Here is an 18,741-nt window from a genome sequence, read left to right as displayed (position 1 = left end):
GGGAAGAAGCATTCAAAGCCGTAGTGCATTTTGTCTATTTTACGGACTGCAAAGGCACTATAAAATCCAGCACTAGCTTTTTGTTGGACTTTTTCTTTTTGAGTAGCTGCTGGACGTTTTGAAGCGGTTTTGGATCTGCTAGAGTGCAAGGTAATATATAGAGTTTGAGGAAAGTGATATACACATTTTATATCTCCAGGGAGGTGGATGCAGTTCAGTGTGTGCGAGTTACATGTTGAGCAGCTGATCACACAGAAAAGAAGAGGCTGCGCTGCAATTGCCTTTTCATTTGCAGCTTATAAACTGCACAGCCCACAATGAAACAATTCCATATCCTTCTGTGCTACATACAGGATCACATTCTCTCAGTCTCTAAGAGCCAGGACCCCCAGCGGAGCTCTTCCCTGCGCTGCTCCTACACCAATGAGGCCGGAGCCGCAAACAGCTTGGCTTTTTCCCTGGCACCGTCTGCCAGCGCTCATCAAAATAACCACACGATGGCGCTGTCGACTAACAAAAGAAGGAAACGCACCGAGGCCAGCTCCAAAGGACAGAGCCGAGTTGGAAACGTCCCTGCTCTCAAATTAACTGTGCCAGGAAAAAAAGACTTTGCTGATCTTCCCCCTCCAACTGTGCAAACACTTTTGCACCACACTCAAAGGGCAACACGAAATCCTCTGCCCTAACAAACATTTTCACTCTCGCAGAGTCCGGTAACAAACTCAAAGACATCCGCTCAACAAATGTGCCAGCGGAGAGAGAAAGTTCTTTGCTGCCTACAATTTCAGCTTCACCCATCAAACAATGAACACACACCCTGCTATTGGCACTTTTCTTTTCAGCTCTACGCTCCTAAGCTTTCAGTCTCAGAGTCAAGATCCAAGCAGCACGGCAACAGGGACTACTCACACACTAAAGCTACAAGGACAAAAAGCTCAACAACTTGGTGTCTAGATTCCCACTGTCAGTTCAACAGCTCTAACCCACAGGGAAACCTCTTGGGAAAAACCTTTAAATTCACTGAGACCACCCAAAGTGCCCATCCAAACTTAATTTCTTTGCCAAAGAGAAGAACAAGAAGCTCATTTCAAGAGAAAGGGCATCCCCTCCTCCAAAATCCAAAACATCCAGTGACTGATCCCATACAATGGTGTCAGAACACTCTTACTAGAGGCAGACAGCCTTCCAAAGATGGATACTGACTCAATGACTGTACAAATTGAGGGAGTGCTTCCAAATATGCCGGCACAAGAAGCTGCTGTCGTCCTTGAGCTGCGCGACACAGCTTCTTATCTGCACCTCCAACTCTGGGGCTACGTGCTTTCCTTCCCATGAGAAAGCATTGCCATTCTCCTTCAGGAACTTACCAAGCCAAGCTGTATGCCATGTCCTGTACTATGTCCAACAATGGCTCCTGCACAGAAGGGTCTACGACATAAATATCTTGCTGGACTATACCTCCTCATGGTACCTTTAACGCCTGCCCTATTACATTGTCACTATATCTTTTACTTGCCAAGGAAAGGCACTCAGAGTCACTTGGCCTTGCCTTGCCTTTGATGCTGTGGCTAGTCTACTCTTGTTTTGCTTGCTTGCTTATGTGTGCCTTGCCTGGCAAGACCTAGAAAGACCTTCCTTGCTTTGCTTTGCCTTGCCTACCGCTCTTTGCAATGCAAACCAAGTGTAGGCGCAATTGTAGGCAAGTCAAGGGAGAAGCTGACAAGGCTGGAGCCATGAGGGGCAAGCAAATGGAGTGGTAGGTGAGAGAAGGCCCAGAACTTCTAGGCAAGGATGGGCATAGGAAGGCCAGGCAGAAACAGGAGGAGCTAGGCAAGGCTAGGTTTCCCTGGAGGAAAGCAGTAGGCAGATCAAGTGTGGGCGTAGGCACTGGAGGGAGTGCAAGGCTAGGGAGGCAAGGCAGGGCAAGGCAAGGAAACTTTTGGGTCACCAAGGCAAGACAAATGAGAGGTACATTCAAAGACTGCTGGTACACAAAAGGGGCTAGGACAGACTTCTCTGGCTGGCCTTGATCTCACATGGGCCATCTCTAATCTGCACCTAAAACACTTGGATTACCTGCTTTCCTTGGTATACAAAAGAACTGTCATTCTGGTCCTGAAGCGCAAAGGTGAAATGTGAATTTTATGTCCAAAATTCAAGACATGTAAGGATAGGTGCCAGAAGCAAGCTGCCAGGACAGATGGGTGTGCTTGCACGTGACCTCTTTTGGGCTTCCTCTCACATGCTCCTGAAACGCTGGAGGTACGTGAAAGCCTTGAGAGTCCTAGGAGAAGCAGGCAGGGCAAGGCAAGATGAAGAAATTCCGCAAAAAGAGGGGTATTGAATTCCAGGTGGGGGACGAGTGAGCAAGGGAATGCAAGGCAAGGGAGAGGAGAGGTTCAAAGGTAACGCCAAGAAAAGTGGTGGCTTTGCCAGGCAAGACAAAGGAGAGGCAAGCAAGGCAATGAGAGTCCTAGAAGGAGAAGGAAATGAAAGATTGGAGCTGGACAAAGGGGAAGGGAAACTGGACAAAGTGGCAAGGGGGATGGGTGGTGCAAGGCACTGGACTGGTAGGAAGGGCAAGGGAAAGACATGGATGGGTCAGGAAGGAAGAGGAAAACAATGTCCAGGAATGACAAAGAAATGCAAGGTTGGATAGGAAAGGAAAGGCAAGGCAATGTAGGGAAGGGGTAGGCCAGACAATGGGTGTCTTAAGAGGAAAAGTATGCATAGCAAGGCCAAGAAAAAAGCGGTAAAGAAGTTAGCGTGGGGGATAGGTGAGTGTAGCTGAGAAAGAAAGAAAGAAAGTGCCTCATTCCAGTATGTATGTATGCATGTGTGTGTGAAGTTTGCAGGATGTAAAGCAGAGACTTGATGGTGGAGTGAAAGGATGCTTTTGAATACACGTGGCAAGGTCCAAGCAAACTATTTGTCTTGGCACATCTGTGTCCCATAAACTTCTTAGTTTAGATTCAGACTGTAAGCGGGACAGAGAACACCCCTAAAATTACAGCTGAGCAAGAAAGCAGGTCGCATCAGCATGTTTTAAAGGAAGCAGTTTTTTTGTGTGAGAAGAAAATGGACATATGAGACTCCAGCAGTATCGACGTTCAGCTTAGAAGCAAAGTGCAATGATTCCGTACAAACTCTGAAAATGAAACGCAGCAATAAAAAGGCAATGGGACATGTCAGCGAAAGCTTTGTGGCCAAGCAGGGTGAGATGTTTGAAGCAGAACCACAGTTTGGTTTCACTAAGGATCCATCATGGTGGATTGCAAACATGTGCCAAGACAACACATATTCTGCAGCTGTTGCAGCTCTCCGCAGGAACACTAGCGCTTTCCCTTAGACTCTAAAATGCAGAGAAATGGCCTGCACAGCGCAGAAGCTATTTGTGCTGCTTGTACACCTCTTCCAACCCCTCAGTGGAAACTATTGCGCCTGCCTTTAGACTCTGAGATCCAGAGAATACAATGGTAGAGGCAGTGGAGAATGGAAAGAGAGAGTGAAGTTTGATGAGTGAGTTTGATGTGACTTATGTGGAGCACGCAGAAAATGTAGCCCCGTACTGGTTTTTACACCTGGAGCCTATTTCTGTAAGACATTTCAGGTGGACATTTTTGATCAAGAAGCCAGAGTGAAAAAATTGACAGCAGGTCTCTCTGGGAAAGAAAAAGCAGCAAGGCGTCGTGTGCCATTTAAATGCTGCTATAAGAAGGGCGTACTTTAGCAGCATCTCTCTTGACACTTCTATCTGTGTAATCTCTAGCTGCTTGGACACAGCGACACTGAAAATAATTGTACTGCAAATACCAAGTGACACAGGGAAAAAGGGTAGGTCAGCAAATGCCTTCTGTCCTGGCACATCTCTCAGTCAGAACTCCAGCTGAAAAATTTTGCTGTAATGATGGACTTTGCCACTTGGAGAGAATTTATATAGTTGGGAAGAAGCATTCAAAGCCGTAGTGCATTTCGTCTATTTTACGGACTGCAAAGGCACTCTAAAGGCCAGAACTAGCTTTTTGTTGGACTTTTTCTTTTTGAGTAGCTGCTGGACGTTTTGAAGCGGTTTTGGATCTGCTAGAGTGCAAGGTAATACATAGAGTTTGAGGAAAGTGATATACACATTTTATATCTCCAGGGAGGTGGATGCAGTTCAGTGTGTGCGAGTTACATGTTGAGCAGCTGATCACACAGAAAAGAAGAGGCTGCGCTGCAATTGCCTTTTCATTTGCAGCTTATAAACTGCACAGCCCACAATGAAACAATTCCACTTCCTTCTGTGCTACATACAGGATCACATTCTCTCAGTCTCTAAGTGCCAGGACCCCCAGCGGAGCTCTTCCCTGCGCTGCTCCTACACCAATGAGGCCGGAGCCGCAAACAGCTTGGCTTTTTCCCTGGCACCGTCTGCCAGCGCTCATCAAAATAACCACACGATGGCGCTGTCGACTAACAAAAGAAGGAAACGCACCGAGGCCAGCTCCAAAGGACAGAGCTGAGTTGGAAACGTCCCTGCTCTCAAATTAACTGTGCCAGGAAAAAAAGACTTTGCTGATCTTCCCCCTCCAAGTGTGCAAACACTTTTGCACCACACTCAAAGGCAACACGAAATCCTCTGCCCTAACAAACATTTTCACTCTCGCAGAGTCCGGTAACAAACTCAAAGACATCCGCTCAACAAATGTGCCAGCGGAGAGAGAAAGTTCTTTGCTGCCTACAATTTCAGCTTCACCCATCAAACAATGAACACACACCCTGCTATTGGCACTTTTCTTTTCAGCTCTACGCTCCTAAGCTTTCAGTCTCAGAGTCAAGATCCAAGCAGCACGGCAACAGGGACTACTCACACACTAAAGCTACAAGGACAAAAAGCTCAACAACTTGGTGTCTAGATTCCCACTGTCAGTTCAACAGCTCTAACCCACAGGGAAACCTCTTGGGAAAAACCTTTAAATTCACTGAGACCACCCAAAGTGCCCATCCAAACTTAATTTCTTTGCCAAAGAGAAGAACAAGAAGCTCATTTCAAGAGAAAGGGCATCCCCTCCTCCAAAATCCAAAACATCCAGTGACTGATCCCATACAATGGTGTCAGAACACTCTTACTAGAGGCAGACAGCCTTCCAAAGATGGATACTGACTCAATGACTGTACAAATTGAGGGAGTGCTTCCAAATATGCCGGCACAAGAAGCTGCTGTCGTCCTTGAGCTGCGCGACACAGCTTCTTATCTGCACCTCCAACTCTGGGGCTACGTGCTTTCCTTCCCATGAGAAAGCATTGCCATTCTCCTTCAGGAACTTACCAAGCCAAGCTGTATGCCATGTCCTGTACTATGTCCAACAATGGCTCCTGCACAGAAGGGTCTACGACATAAATATCTTGCTGGACTATACCTCCTCATGGTACCTTTAACGCCTGCCCTATTACATTGTCACTATATCTTTTACTTGCCAAGGAAAGGCACTCAGAGTCACTTGGCCTTGCCTTGCCTTTGATGCTGTGGCTAGTCTACTCTTGTTTTGCTTGCTTGCTTATGTGTGCCTTGCCTGGCAAGACCTAGAAAGACCTTCCTTGCTTTGCTTTGCCTTGCCTACCGCTCTTTGCAATGCAAACCAAGTGTAGGCGCAATTGTAGGCAAGTCAAGGGAGAAGCTGACAAGGCTGGAGCCATGAGGGGCAAGCAAATGGAGTGGTAGGTGAGAGAAGGCCCAGAACTTCTAGGCAAGGATGGGCATAGGAAGGCCAGGCAGAAACAGGAGGGGCTAGGCAAGGCTAGGTTTCCCTGGAGGAAAGCAGTAGGCAGATCAAGTGTGGGCGTAGGCACTGGAGGGAGTGCAAGGCTAGGGAGGCAAGGCAGGGCAAGGCAAGGAAACTTTTGGGTCACCAAGGCAAGACAAATGAGAGGTACATTCAAAGACTGCTGGTACACAAAAGGGGCTAGGACAGACTTCTCTGGCTGGCCTTGATCTCACATGGGCCATCTCTAATCTGCACCTAAAACACTTGGATTACCTGCTTTCCTTGGTATACAAAAGAACTGTCATTCTGGTCCTGAAGCGCAAAGGTGAAATGTGAATTTTATGTCCAAAATTCAAGACATGTAAGGATAGGTGCCAGAAGCAAGCTGCCAGGACAGATGGGTGTGCTTGCACGTGACCTCTTTTGGGCTTCCTCTCACATGCTCCTGAAACGCTGGAGGTACGTGAAAGCCTTGAGAGTCCTAGGAGAAGCAGGCAGGGCAAGGCAAGATGAAGAAATTCCGCAAAAAGAGGGGTATTGAATTCCAGGTGGGGGACGAGTGAGCAAGGGAATGCAAGGCAAGGGAGAGGAGAGGTTCAAAGGTAACGCCAAGAAAAGTGGTGGCTTTGCCAGGCAAGACAAAGGAGAGGCAAGCAAGGCAATGAGAGTCCTAGAAGGAGAAGGAAATGAAAGATTGGAGCTGGACAAAGGGGAAGGGAAACCGGACAAAGTGGCAAGGGGGATGGGTGGTGCAAGGCACTGGACTGGTAGGAAGGGCAAGGGAAAGACATGGATGGGTCAGGAAGGAAGAGGAAAACAATGGCCAGGAATGACAAAGAAATGCAAGGTTGGATAGGAAAGGAAAGGCAAGGCAATGTAGGGAAGGGGTAGGCCAGACAATGGGTGTCTTAAGAGGAAAAGTATGCATAGCAAGGCCAAGAAAAAAGCGGTAAAGAAGTTAGCGTGGGGGATAGGTGAGTGTAGCTGAGAAAGAAAGAAAGAAAGTGCCTCATTCCAGTATGTATGTATGCATGTGTTTGTGAAGTTTGCAGGATGTAAAGCAGAGACTTGATGGTGGAGTGAAAGGATGCTTTTGAATACACGTGGCAAGGTCCAAGCAAACTATTTGTCTTGGCACATCTGTGTCCCATAAACTTCTTAGTTTAGATTCAGACTGTAAGCGGGACAGAGAACACCCCTAAAATTACAGCTGAGCAAGAAAGCAGGTCGCATCAGCGTGTTTTAAAGGAAGCAGTTTTTTTGTGTGAGAAGAAAATGGACATATGAGACTCCAGCAGTATCGACGTTCAGCTTAGAAGCAAAGTGCAATGATTCCGTACAAACTCTGAAAATGAAACGCAGCAATAAAAAGGCAATGGGACATGTCAGCGAAAGCTTTGTGGCCAAGCAGGGTGAGATGTTTGAAGCAGAACCACAGTTTGGTTTCACTAAGGATCCATCATGGTGGATTGCAAACATGTGCCAAGACAACACATATTCTGCAGCTGTTGCAGCTCTCCGCAGGAACACTAGCGCTTTCCCTTAGACTCTAAAATGCAGAGAAATGGCCTGCACAGCGCAGAAGCTATTTGTGCTGCTTGTACACCTCTTCCAACCCCTCAGTGGAAACTATTGCGCCTGCCTTTAGACTCTGAGATCCAGAGAATACAATGGTAGAGGCAGTGGAGAATGGAAAGAGAGAGTGAAGTTTGATGAGTGAGTTTGATGTGACTTATGTGGAGCACGCAGAAAATGTAGCCCCGTACTGGTTTTTACACCTGGAGCCTATTTCTGTAAGACATTTCAGGTGGACATTTTTGATCAAGAAGCCAGAGTGAAAAAATTGACAGCAGGTCTCTCTGGGAAAGAAAAAGCAGCAAGGCGTCGTGTGCCATTTAAATGCTGCTATAAGAAGGGCGTACTTTAGCAGCATCTCTCTTGACACTTCTATCTGTGTAATCTCTAGCTGCTTGGACACAGCGACACTGAAAATAATTGTACTGCAAATACCAAGTGACACAGGGAAAAAGGGTAGGTCAGCAAATGCCTTCTGTCCTGGCACATCTCTCAGTCAGAACTCCAGCTGAAAAATTTTGCTGTAATGATGGACTTTGCCACTTGGAGAGAATTTATATAGTTGGGAAGAAGCATTCAAAGCCGTAGTGCATTTCGTCTATTTTACGGACTGCAAAGGCACTCTAAAGGCCAGAACTAGCTTTTTGTTGGACTTTTTCTTTTTGAGTAGCTGCTGGACGTTTTGAAGCGGTTTTGGATCTGCTAGAGTGCAAGGTAATACATAGAGTTTGAGGAAAGTGATATACACATTTTATATCTCCAGGGAGGTGGATGCAGTTCAGTGTGTGCGAGTTACATGTTGAGCAGCTGATCACACAGAAAAGAAGAGGCTGCGCTGCAATTGCCTTTTCATTTGCAGCTTATAAACTGCACAGCCCACAATGAAACAATTCCACTTCCTTCTGTGCTACATACAGGATCACATTCTCTCAGTCTCTAAGTGCCAGGACCCCCAGCGGAGCTCTTCCCTGCGCTGCTCCTACACCAATGAGGCCGGAGCCGCAAACAGCTTGGCTTTTTCCCTGGCACCGTCTGCCAGCGCTCATCAAAATAACCACACGATGGCGCTGTCGACTAACAAAAGAAGGAAACGCACCGAGGCCAGCTCCAAAGGACAGAGCTGAGTTGGAAACGTCCCTGCTCTCAAATTAACTGTGCCAGGAAAAAAAGACTTTGCTGATCTTCCCCCTCCAAGTGTGCAAACACTTTTGCACCACACTCAAAGGGCAACACGAAATCCTCTGCCCTAACAAACATTTTCACTCTCGCAGAGTCCGGTAACAAACTCAAAGACATCCGCACAACAAATGTGCCAGCGGAGAGAGAAAGTTCTTTGCTGCCTACAATTTCAGCTTCACCCATCAAACAATGAACACACACCCTGCTATTGGCACTTTTCTTTTCAGCTCTACGCTCCTAAGCTTTCAGTCTCAGAGTCAAGATCCAAGCAGCATGGCAACAGGGACTACTCACACACTAAAGCTACAAGGACAAAAAGCTCAACAACTTGGTGTCTAGATTCCCACTGTCAGTTCAACAGCTCTAACCCACAGGGAAACCTCTTGGGAAAAACCTTTAAATTCACTGAGACCACCCAAAGTGCCCATCCAAACTTAATTTCTTTGCCAAAGAGAAGAACAAGAAGCTCATTTCAAGAGAAAGGGCATCCCCTCCTCCAAAATCCAAAACATCCAGTGACTGATCCCATACAATGGTGTCAGAACACTCTTACTAGAGGCAGACAGCCTTCCAAAGATGGATACTGACTCAATGACTGTACAAATTGAGGGAGTGCTTCCAAATATGCCGGCACAAGAAGCTGCTGTCGTCCTTGAGCTGCGCGACACAGCTTCTTATCTGCACCTCCAACTCTGGGGCTACGTGCTTTCCTTCCCATGAGAAAGCATTGCCATTCTCCTTCAGGAACTTACCAAGCCAAGCTGTATGCCATGTCCTGTACTATGTCCAACAATGGCTCCTGCACAGAAGGGTCTACGACATAAATATCTCGCTGGACTATACCTCCTCATGGTACCTTTAACGCCTGCCCTATTACATTGTCACTATATCTTTTACTTGCCAAGGAAAGGCACTCAGAGTCACTTGGCCTTGCCTTGCCTGTGATGCTGTGGCTAGTCTACTCTTGTTTTGCTTGCTTGCTTATGTGTGCCTTGCCTGGCAGAACCTAGAAAGACCTTCCTTGCTTTGCTTTGTCTTGCCTACCGCTCTTTGCAATGCAAACCAAGTGTAGGCGCAATTGTAGGCAAGTCAAGGGAGAAGCTGACAAGGCTGGAGCCATGAGGGGCAAGCAAATGGAGTGGTAGGTGAGAGAAGGCCCAGAACTTCTAGGCAAGGATGGGCATAGGAAGGCCAGGCAGAAACAGGAGGGGCTAGGCAAGGCTAGGTTTCCCCGGAGGAAAGCAGTAGGCAGGTCAAGTGTGGGCGTAGGCACTGGAGGGAGTGCAAGGCTAGGGAGGCAAGGCAGGGCAAGGCAAGGAAACTTTTGGGTCACCAAGGCAAGACAAATGAGAGGTACATTCAAAGACTGCTGGTACACAAAAGGGGCTAGGACAGACTTCTCTGGCTGGCCTTGATCTCACATGGGCCATCTCTAATCTGCACCTAAAACACTTGGATTACCTGCTTTCCTTGGTATACAAAAGAACTGTCATTCTGGTCCTGAAGCGCAAAGGTGAAATGTGAATTTTATGTCCAAAATTCAAGACATGTAAGGATAGGTGCCAGAAGCAAGCTGCCAGGACAGATGGGTGTGCTTGCACGTGACCTCTTTTGGGCTTCCTCTCACATGCTCCTGAAACGCTGGAGGTACGTGAAAGCCTTGAGAGTCCTAGGAGAAGCAGGCAGGGCAAGGCAAGATGAAGAAATTCCGCAAAAAGAGGGGTATTGAATTCCAGGTGGGGGACGAGTGAGCAAGGGAATGCAAGGCAAGGGAGAGGAGAGGTTCAAAGGTAACGCCAAGAAAAGTGGTGGCTTTGCCAGGCAAGACAAAGGAGAGGCAAGCAAGGCAATGAGAGTCCTAGAAGGAGAAGGAAATGAAAGATTGGAGCTGGACAAAGGGGAAGGGAAACCGGACAAAGTGGCAAGGGGGATGGGTGGTGCAAGGCACTGGACTGGTAGGAAGGGCAAGGGAAAGACATGGATGGGTCAGGAAGGAAGAGGAAAACAATGGCCAGGAATGACAAAGAAATGAAAGGTTGGATAGGAAAGGAAAGGCAAGGCAATGTAGGGAAGGGGTAGGCCAGACAATGGGTGTCTTAAGAGGAAAAGTATGCATAGCAAGGCCAAGAGAAAAGCGGTAAAAAAGTTAGCGTGGGGGATAGGTGAGTGTAGCTGAGAAAGAAAGAAAGAAAGAAAGTGCCTCATTCCAGTATGTATGTATGTATGTGTGTGTGAAGTTTGCAGGATGTAAAGCAGAGACTTGATGGTGGAGTGAAAGGATGCTTTTGAATACACGTGGCAAGGTCCAAGCAAACTATTTGTCTTGGCACATCTGTGTCCCATAAACTTCTTAGTTTAGATTCAGACTGTAAGCGGGACAGAGAACACCCCTAAAATTACAGCTGAGCAAGAAAGCAGGTCGCATCAGCATGTTTTAAAGGAAGCAGTTTTTTTGTGTGAGAAGAAAATGGACATATGAGACTCCAGCAGTATCGACGTTCAGCTTAGAAGCAAAGTGCAATGATTCCGTACAAACTCTGAAAATGAAACGCAGCAATAAAAAGGCAATGGGACATGTCAGCGAAAGCTTTGTGGCCAAGCAGGGTGAGATGTTTGAAGCAGAACCACAGTTTGGTTTCACTAAGGATCCATCATGGTGGATTGCAAACATGTGCCAAGACAACACATATTCTGCAGCTGTTGCAGCTCTCCGCAGGAACACTAGCGCTTTCCCTTAGACTCTAAAATGCAGAGAAATGGCCTGCGCAGCGCAGAAGCTATTTGTGCTGCTTGTACACCTCTTCCAACCCCTCAGTGGAAACTATTGCGCCTGCCTTTAGACTCTGAGATCCAGAGAACACAATGGTAGAGGCAGTGGAGAATGGAAGGAGAGAGTGAAGTTTGATGAGTGAGTTTGATGTGACTTATGTGGAGCACGCAGAAAATGTAGCCCCGTACTGGTTTTTACACCTGGAGCCTATTTCTGTAAGACATTTCAGGTGGACATTTTTGATCAAGAAGCCAGAGTGAAAAAATTGACAGCAGGTCTCTCTGGGAAAGAAAAAGCAGCAAGGCGTCGTGTGCCATTTAAATGCTGCTATAAGAAGGGCGTACTTTAGCAGCATCTCTCTTGACACTTCTATCTGTGTAATCTCTAGCTGCTTGGACACAGCGGCACTGAAAATAATTGCACTGCAAATACCAAGTTACACAGGGAAAAAGGGTAGGTCAGCAAATGCCTTCTGTCCTGGCACATCTCTCAGTCAGAACTCCAGCTGAAAAATTTTGCTGTAATGATGGACTTTGCCACTTGGAGAGAATTTATATAGTTGGGAAGAAGCATTCAAAGCCCTAGTGCATTTCGTCCATTTTACGGACTGCAAAGGCACTCTAAAGGCCAGCACTAGCTTTTTGTTGGACTTTTTCTTTTTGAGTAGCTGCTGGACGTTTTGAAGCGGTTTGGGATCTGCTAGAGTGCAAGGTAATACATAGAGTTTGAGGAAAGTGATATACACATTTTATATCTCCAGGGAGGTGGATGCAGTTCAGTGTGTGCGAGTTACATGTTGAGCAGCTGATCACACAGAAAAGAAGAGGCTGCGCTGCAATTGCCTTTTCATTTGCAGCTTATAAACTGCACAGCCCACAATGAAACAATTCCATATCCTTCTGTGCTACATACAGGATCACATTCTCTCAGTCTCTAAGAGCCAGGACCCCCAGCGGAGCTCTTTCCTGCGCTGCTCCTACACCAATGAGGCCGGAGCCGCAAACAGCTTGGCTTTTTCCCTGGCACCGTCTGCCAGCGCTCATCAAAATAACCACACGATGGCGCTGTCGACTAACAAAAGAAGGAAACGCACCGAGGCCAGCTCCAAAGGACAGAGCCGAGTTGGAAACGTCCCTGCTCTCAAATTAACTGTGCCAGGAAAAAAAGACTTTGCTGATCTTCCCCCTCCAAGTGTGCAAACACTTTTGCACCACACTCAAAGGGCAACACGAAATCCTCTGCCCTAACAAACATTTTCACTCTCGCAGAGTCCGGTAACAAACTCAAAGACATCCGCTCAACAAATGTGCCAGCGGAGAGAGAAAGTTCTTTGCTGCCTACAATTTCAACTTCACCCATCAAACAATGAACACACACCCTGCTATTGGCACTTTTCTTTTCAGCTCTACGCTCCTAAGCTTTCAGTCTCAGAGTCAAGATCCAAGCAGCACGGCAACAGGGACTACTCACACACTAAAGCTACAAGGACAAAAAGCTCAACAACTTGGTGTCTAGATTCCCACTGTCAGTTCAACAGCTCTAACCCACAGGGAAACCTCTTGGGAAAAACCTTTAAATTCACTGAGACCACCCAAAGTGCCCATCCAAACTTAATTTCTTTGCCAAAGAGAAGAACAAGAAGCTCATTTCAAGAGAAAGGGCATCCCCTCCTCCAAAATCCAAAACATCCAGTGACTGATCCCATACAATGGTGTCAGAACACTCTTACTAGAGGCAGACAGCCTTCCAAAGATGGATACTGACTCAATGACTGTACAAATTGAGGGAGTGCTTCCAAATATGCCGGCACAAGAAGCTGCTGTCGTCCTTGAGCTGCGCGACACAGCTTCTTATCTGCACCTCCAACTCTGGGGCTACGTGCTTTCCTTCCCATGAGAAAGCATTGCCATTCTCCTTCAGGAACTTACCAAGCCAAACTGTATGCCATGTCCTGTAGTATGTCCAACAATGGCTCCTGCACAGAAGGGTCTACGACATAAATACCTTGCTGGACTATACCTCCTCATGGTACCTTTAACGCCTGCCCTATTACATTGTCACTATATCTTTTACTTGCCAAGGAAAGGCACTCAGAGTCACTTGGCCTTGCCTTGCCTTTGATGCTGTGGCTAGTCTACTCTTGTTTTGCTTGCTTGCTTATGTGTGCCTTGCCTGGCAAGACCTAGAAAGACCTTCCTTGCTTTGCTTTGCCTTGCCTACCGCTCTTTGCAATGCAAACCAAGTGTAGGCGCAATTGTAGGCAAGTCAAGGGAGAAGCTGACAAGGCTGGAGCCATGAGGGGCAAGCAAATGGAGTGGTAGGTGAGAGAAGGCCCAGAACTTCTAGGCAAGGATGGGCATAGGAAGGCCAGGCAGAAACAGGAGGGGCTAGGAAAGGCTAGGTTTCCCCGGAGGAAAGCAGTAGGCAGGTCAAGTGTGGGCGTAGGCACTGGAGGGAGTGCAAGGCTAGGGAGGCAAGGCAGGGCAAGGCAAGGAAACTTTTGGGTCACCAAGGCAAGACAAATGAGAGGTACATTCAAAGACTGCTGGTACACAAAAGGGGCTAGGACAGACTTCTCTGGCTGGCCTTGATCTCACATGGGCCATCTCTAATCTGCACCTAAAACACTTGGATTACCTGCTTTCCTTGGTATACAAAAGAACTGTCATTCTGGTCCTGAAGCGCAAAGGTGAAATGTGAATTTTATGTCCAAAATTCAAGACATGTAAGGATAGGTGCCAGAAGCAAGCTGCCAGGACAGATGGGTGTGCTTGCACGTGACCTCTTTTGGGCTTCCTCTCACATGCTCCTGAAACGCTGGAGGTACGTGAAAGCCTTGAGAGTCCTAGGAGAAGCAGGCAGGGCAAGGCAAGATGAAGAAATTCCGTAAAAAGAGGGGTATTGAATTCCAGGTGGGGGACGAGTGAGCAAGGGAATGCATGGCAAGGGAGAAGAGAGGTTCAAAGGGAACGCCAAGAAAAGTGGTGGCTTTGCCAGGCAAGACAAAGGAGAGGCAAGCAAGGCAATGAGAGTCCTAGAAGGAGAAGGAAATGAAAGATTGGAGCTGGACAAAGGGGAAGGGAAACCGGACAAAGTGGCAAGGGGGATGGGTGGTGCAAGGCACTGGACTGGTAGGAAGGGCAAGGGAAAGACATGGATGGGTCAGGAAGGAAGAGGAAAACAATGGCCAGGAATGACAAAGAAATGCAAGGTTGGATAGGAAAGGAAAGGCAAGGCAATGTAGGGAAGGGGTAGGCCAGACAATGGGTGTCTTAAGAGGAAAAGTATGCATAGCAAGGCCAAGAGAAAAGCGGTAAAGAAGTTAGCGTGGGGGATAGGTGAGTGTAGCTGAGAAAGAAAGAAAGAAAATGCCTCATTCCAGTATGTATGTATGTGTGTGTGAAGTTTGCAGGATGTAAAGCAGAGACTTGATGGTGGAGTGAAAGGATGCTTTTGAATACACGTGGCAAGGTCCAAGCAAACTATTTGTCTTGGCACATCTGTGTCCCATAAACTTCTTAGTTTAGATTCAGACTGTAAGCGGGACAGAGAACACCCCTAAAATTACAGCTGAGCAAGAAAGCAGGTCGCATCAGCATGTTTTAAAGGAAGCAGTTTTTTTGTGTGAGAAGAAAATGGACATATGAGACTCCAGCAGTATCGACGTTCAGCTTAGAAGCAAAGTGCAATGATTCCGTACAAACTTTGAAAATGAAACGCGGCCATAAAAAGGCAATGGGACATGTCAGCGAAAGCTTTGTGGCCAAGCAGGGTGAGATGTTTGAAGCAGAACCACAGTTTGGTTTCACTAAGGATCCATCATGGTGGATTGCAAACATGTGCCAAGACAACACATATTCTGCAGCTGTTGCAGCTCTCCGCAGGAACACTAGCGCTTTCCCTTAGACTCTAAAATGCAGAGAAATGGCCTGCGCAGCGCAGAAGCTATTTGTGCTGCTTGTACACCTCTTCCAACCCCTCAGTGGAAACTATTGCGCCTGCCTTTAGACTCTGAGATCCAGAGAACACAATGGTAGAGGCAGTGGAGAATGGAAGGAGAGAGTGAAGTTTGATGAGTGAGTTTGATGTGACTTATGTGGAGCACGCAGAAAATGTAGCCCCGTACTGGTTTTTACACCTGGAGCCTATTTCTGTAAGACATTTCAGGTGGACATTTTTGATCAAGAAGCCAGAGTGAAAAAATTGACAGCAGGTCTCTCTGGGAAAGAAAAAGCAGCAAGGCGACGTGTGCCATTTAAATGCTGCTATAAGAAGGGCGTACTTTAGCAGCATCTCTCTTGACACTTCTATCTGTGTAATCTCTAGCTGCTTGGACACAGCGGCACTGAAAATAATTGTACTGCAAATACCAAGTTACACAGGGAAAAAGGGTAGGTCAGCAAATGCCTTCTGTCTTGGCACATCTTTCAGTCAGAACTCCAGCTGAAAAATTTTGCTGTAATGATGGACTTTGCCACTTGGAGAGAATTTATATAGTTGGGAAGAAACATTCAAAGCCGTAGTGCATTTCGTCTATTTTACGGACTGCAAAGGCACTATAAAGGCCAGCACTAGCTTTTTGTTGGACTTTTTCTTTTTGAGTAGCTGCTGGACGTTTTGAAGCGGTTTGGGATCTGCTAGAGTGCAAGGTAATACATAGAGTTTGAGGAAAGTGATATACACATTTTATATCTCCAGGGAGGTGGATGCAGTTCAGTGTGTGCGAGTTACATGTTGAGCAGCTGATCACACAGAAAAGAAGAGGCTGCGCTGCAATTGCCTTTTCATTTGCAGCTTATAAACTGCACAGCCCACAATGAAACAATTCCACTTCCTTCTGTGCTACATACAGGATCACATTCTCTCAGTCTCTAAGAGCCAGGACCCCCAGCGGAGCTCTTCCCTGCGCTGCTCCTACACCAATGAGGCCGGAGCCGCAAACAGCTTGGCTTTTTCCCTGGCACCGTCTGCCAGCGCTCATCAAAATAACCACACGATGGCGCTGTCGACTAACAAAAGAAGGAAACGCACCGAGGCCAGCTCCAAAGGACAGAGCCGAGTTGGAAACGTCCCTGCTCTCAAATTAACTGTGCCAGGAAAAAAAGACTTTGCTGATCTTCCCCCTCCAAGTGTGCAAACACTTTTGCACCACACTCAAAGGGCAACACGAAATCCTCTGCCCTAACAAACATTTTCACTCTCGCAGAGTCCGGTAACAAACTCAAAGACATCCGCTCAACAAATGTGCCAGCGGAGAGAGAAAGTTCTTTGCTGCCTACAATTTCAGCTTCACCCATCAAACAATAAACACACACCCTGCTATTGGCACTTTTCTTTTCAGCTCTACGCTCCTAAGCTTTCAGTCTCAGAGTCAAGATCCAAGCAGCATGGCAACAGGGACTACTCACACACTAAAGCTACAAGGACAAAAAGCTCAACAACTTGCTGTCTAGATTCCCACTGTCAGTTCAACAGCTCTAACCCACAGGGAAACCTCTTGGGAAAAACCTTTAAATTCACTGAGACCACCCAAAGTGCCCATCCAAACTTAATTTCTTTGCCAAAGAGAAGAACAAGAAGCTCATTTCAAGAGAAAGGGCATCCCCTCCTCCAAAATCCAAAACATCCAGTGACTGATCCCATACAATGGTGTCAGAACACTCTTACTAGAGGCAGACAGCCTTCCAAAGATGGATACTGACTCAATGACTGTACAAATTGAGGGAGTGCTTCCAAATATGCCGGCACAAGAAGCTGCTGTCGTCCTTGAGCTGCGCGACACAGCTTCTTATCTGCACCTCCAACTCTGGGGCTATGTGCTTTCCTTCCCATGAGAAAGCATTGCCATTCTCCTTCAGGAACTTACCAAGCCAAACTGTATGCCATGTCCTGTAGTATGTCCAACAATGGCTCCTGCACAGAAGGGTCTACGACATAAATACCTTGCTGGACTATACCTCCTCATGGTACCTTTAACGCCTGCCCTATTACATTGTCACTATATCTTTTACTTGCCAAGGAAAGGCACTCAGAGTCACTTGGCCTTGCCTTGCCTTTGATGCTGTGGCTAGTCTACTCTTGTTTTGCTTGCTTGCTTATGTGTGCCTTGCCTGGCAAGACCTAGAAAGACCTTCCTTGCTTTGCTTTGCCTTGCCTACCGCTCTTTGCAATGCAAACCAAGTGTAGGCGCAATTGTAGGCAAGTCAAGGGAGAAGCTGACAAGGCTGGAGCCATGAGGGGCAAGCAAATGGAGTGGTAGGTGAGAGAAGGCCCAGAACTTCTAGGCAAGGATGGGCATAGGAAGGCCAGGCAGAAACAGGAGGGGCTAGGCAAGGCTAGGTTTCCCTGGAGGAAAGCAGTAGGCAGATCAAGTGTGGGCGTAGGCACTGGAAGGAGTGCAAGGCTAGGGAGGCAAGGCAGGGCAAGGCAAGGAAACTTTTGGGTCACCAAGGCAAGACAAATGAGAGGTACATTCAAAGACTGCTGGTACACAAAAGGGGCTAGGACAGACTTCTCTGGCTGGCCTTGATCTCACATGGGCCATCTCTAATCTGCACCTAAAACACTTGGATTACGTGCTTTCCTTGGTATACAAAAGAACTGTCATTCTGGTCCTGAAGCGCAAAGGTGAAATGTGAATTTTATGTCCAAAATTCAAGACATGTAAGGATAGGTGCCAGAAGCAAGCTGCCAGGACAGATGGGTGTGCTTGCACGTGACCTCTTTTGGGCTTCCTCTCACATGCTCCTGAAACGCTGGAGGTACGTGAAAGCCTTGAGAGTCCTAGGAGAAGCAGGCAGGGCAAGGCAAGATGAAGAAATTCCGCAAAAAGAGGGGTATTGAATTCCAGGTGGGGGACGAGTGAGCAAGGGAATGCAAGGCAAGGGAGAGGAGAGGTTCAAAGGTAACGCCAAGAAAAGTGGTGGCTTTGCCAGGCAAGACAAAGGAGAGGCAAGCAAGGCAATGAGAGTCCTAGAAGGAGAAGGAAATGAAAGATTGGAGCTGGACAAAGGGGAAGGGAAACTGGACAAAGTGGCAAGGGGGATGGGTGGTGCAAGGCACTGGACTGGTAGGAAGGGCAAGGGAAAGACATGGATGGGTCAGGGAGGAAGAGGAAAACAATGGCCAGGAATGACAAAGAAATGCAAGGTTGGATAGGAAAGGAAAGGCAAGGCAATGTAGGGAAGGGGTAGGCCAGACAATGGGTGTCTTAAGAGGAAAAGTATGCATAGCAAGGCCAAGAGAAAAGCGGTAAAGAAGTTAGCGTGGGGGATAGGTGAGTGTAGCTGAGAAAGAAAGAAAGAAAGAAAGTGCCTCATTCCAGTATGTATGTATGTATGTGTGTGTGAAGTTTGCAGGATGTAAAGCAGAGACTTGATGGTGGAGTGAAAGGATGCTTTTGAATACACTTGGCAAGGTCCAAGCAAACTATTTGTCTTGGCACATCTGTGTCCCATAAACTTCTTAGTTTAG

The sequence above is a fragment of the Poecile atricapillus genome, chromosome W (assembly GCF_030490865.1).
Source record: "Poecile atricapillus isolate bPoeAtr1 chromosome W, bPoeAtr1.hap1, whole genome shotgun sequence".
Classification (NCBI taxonomy): domain Eukaryota; kingdom Metazoa; phylum Chordata; class Aves; order Passeriformes; family Paridae; genus Poecile; species Poecile atricapillus.
The sequence above is the reverse complement of the archived record's forward strand: the minus strand, read 5'-3'. Positions refer to the sequence as shown.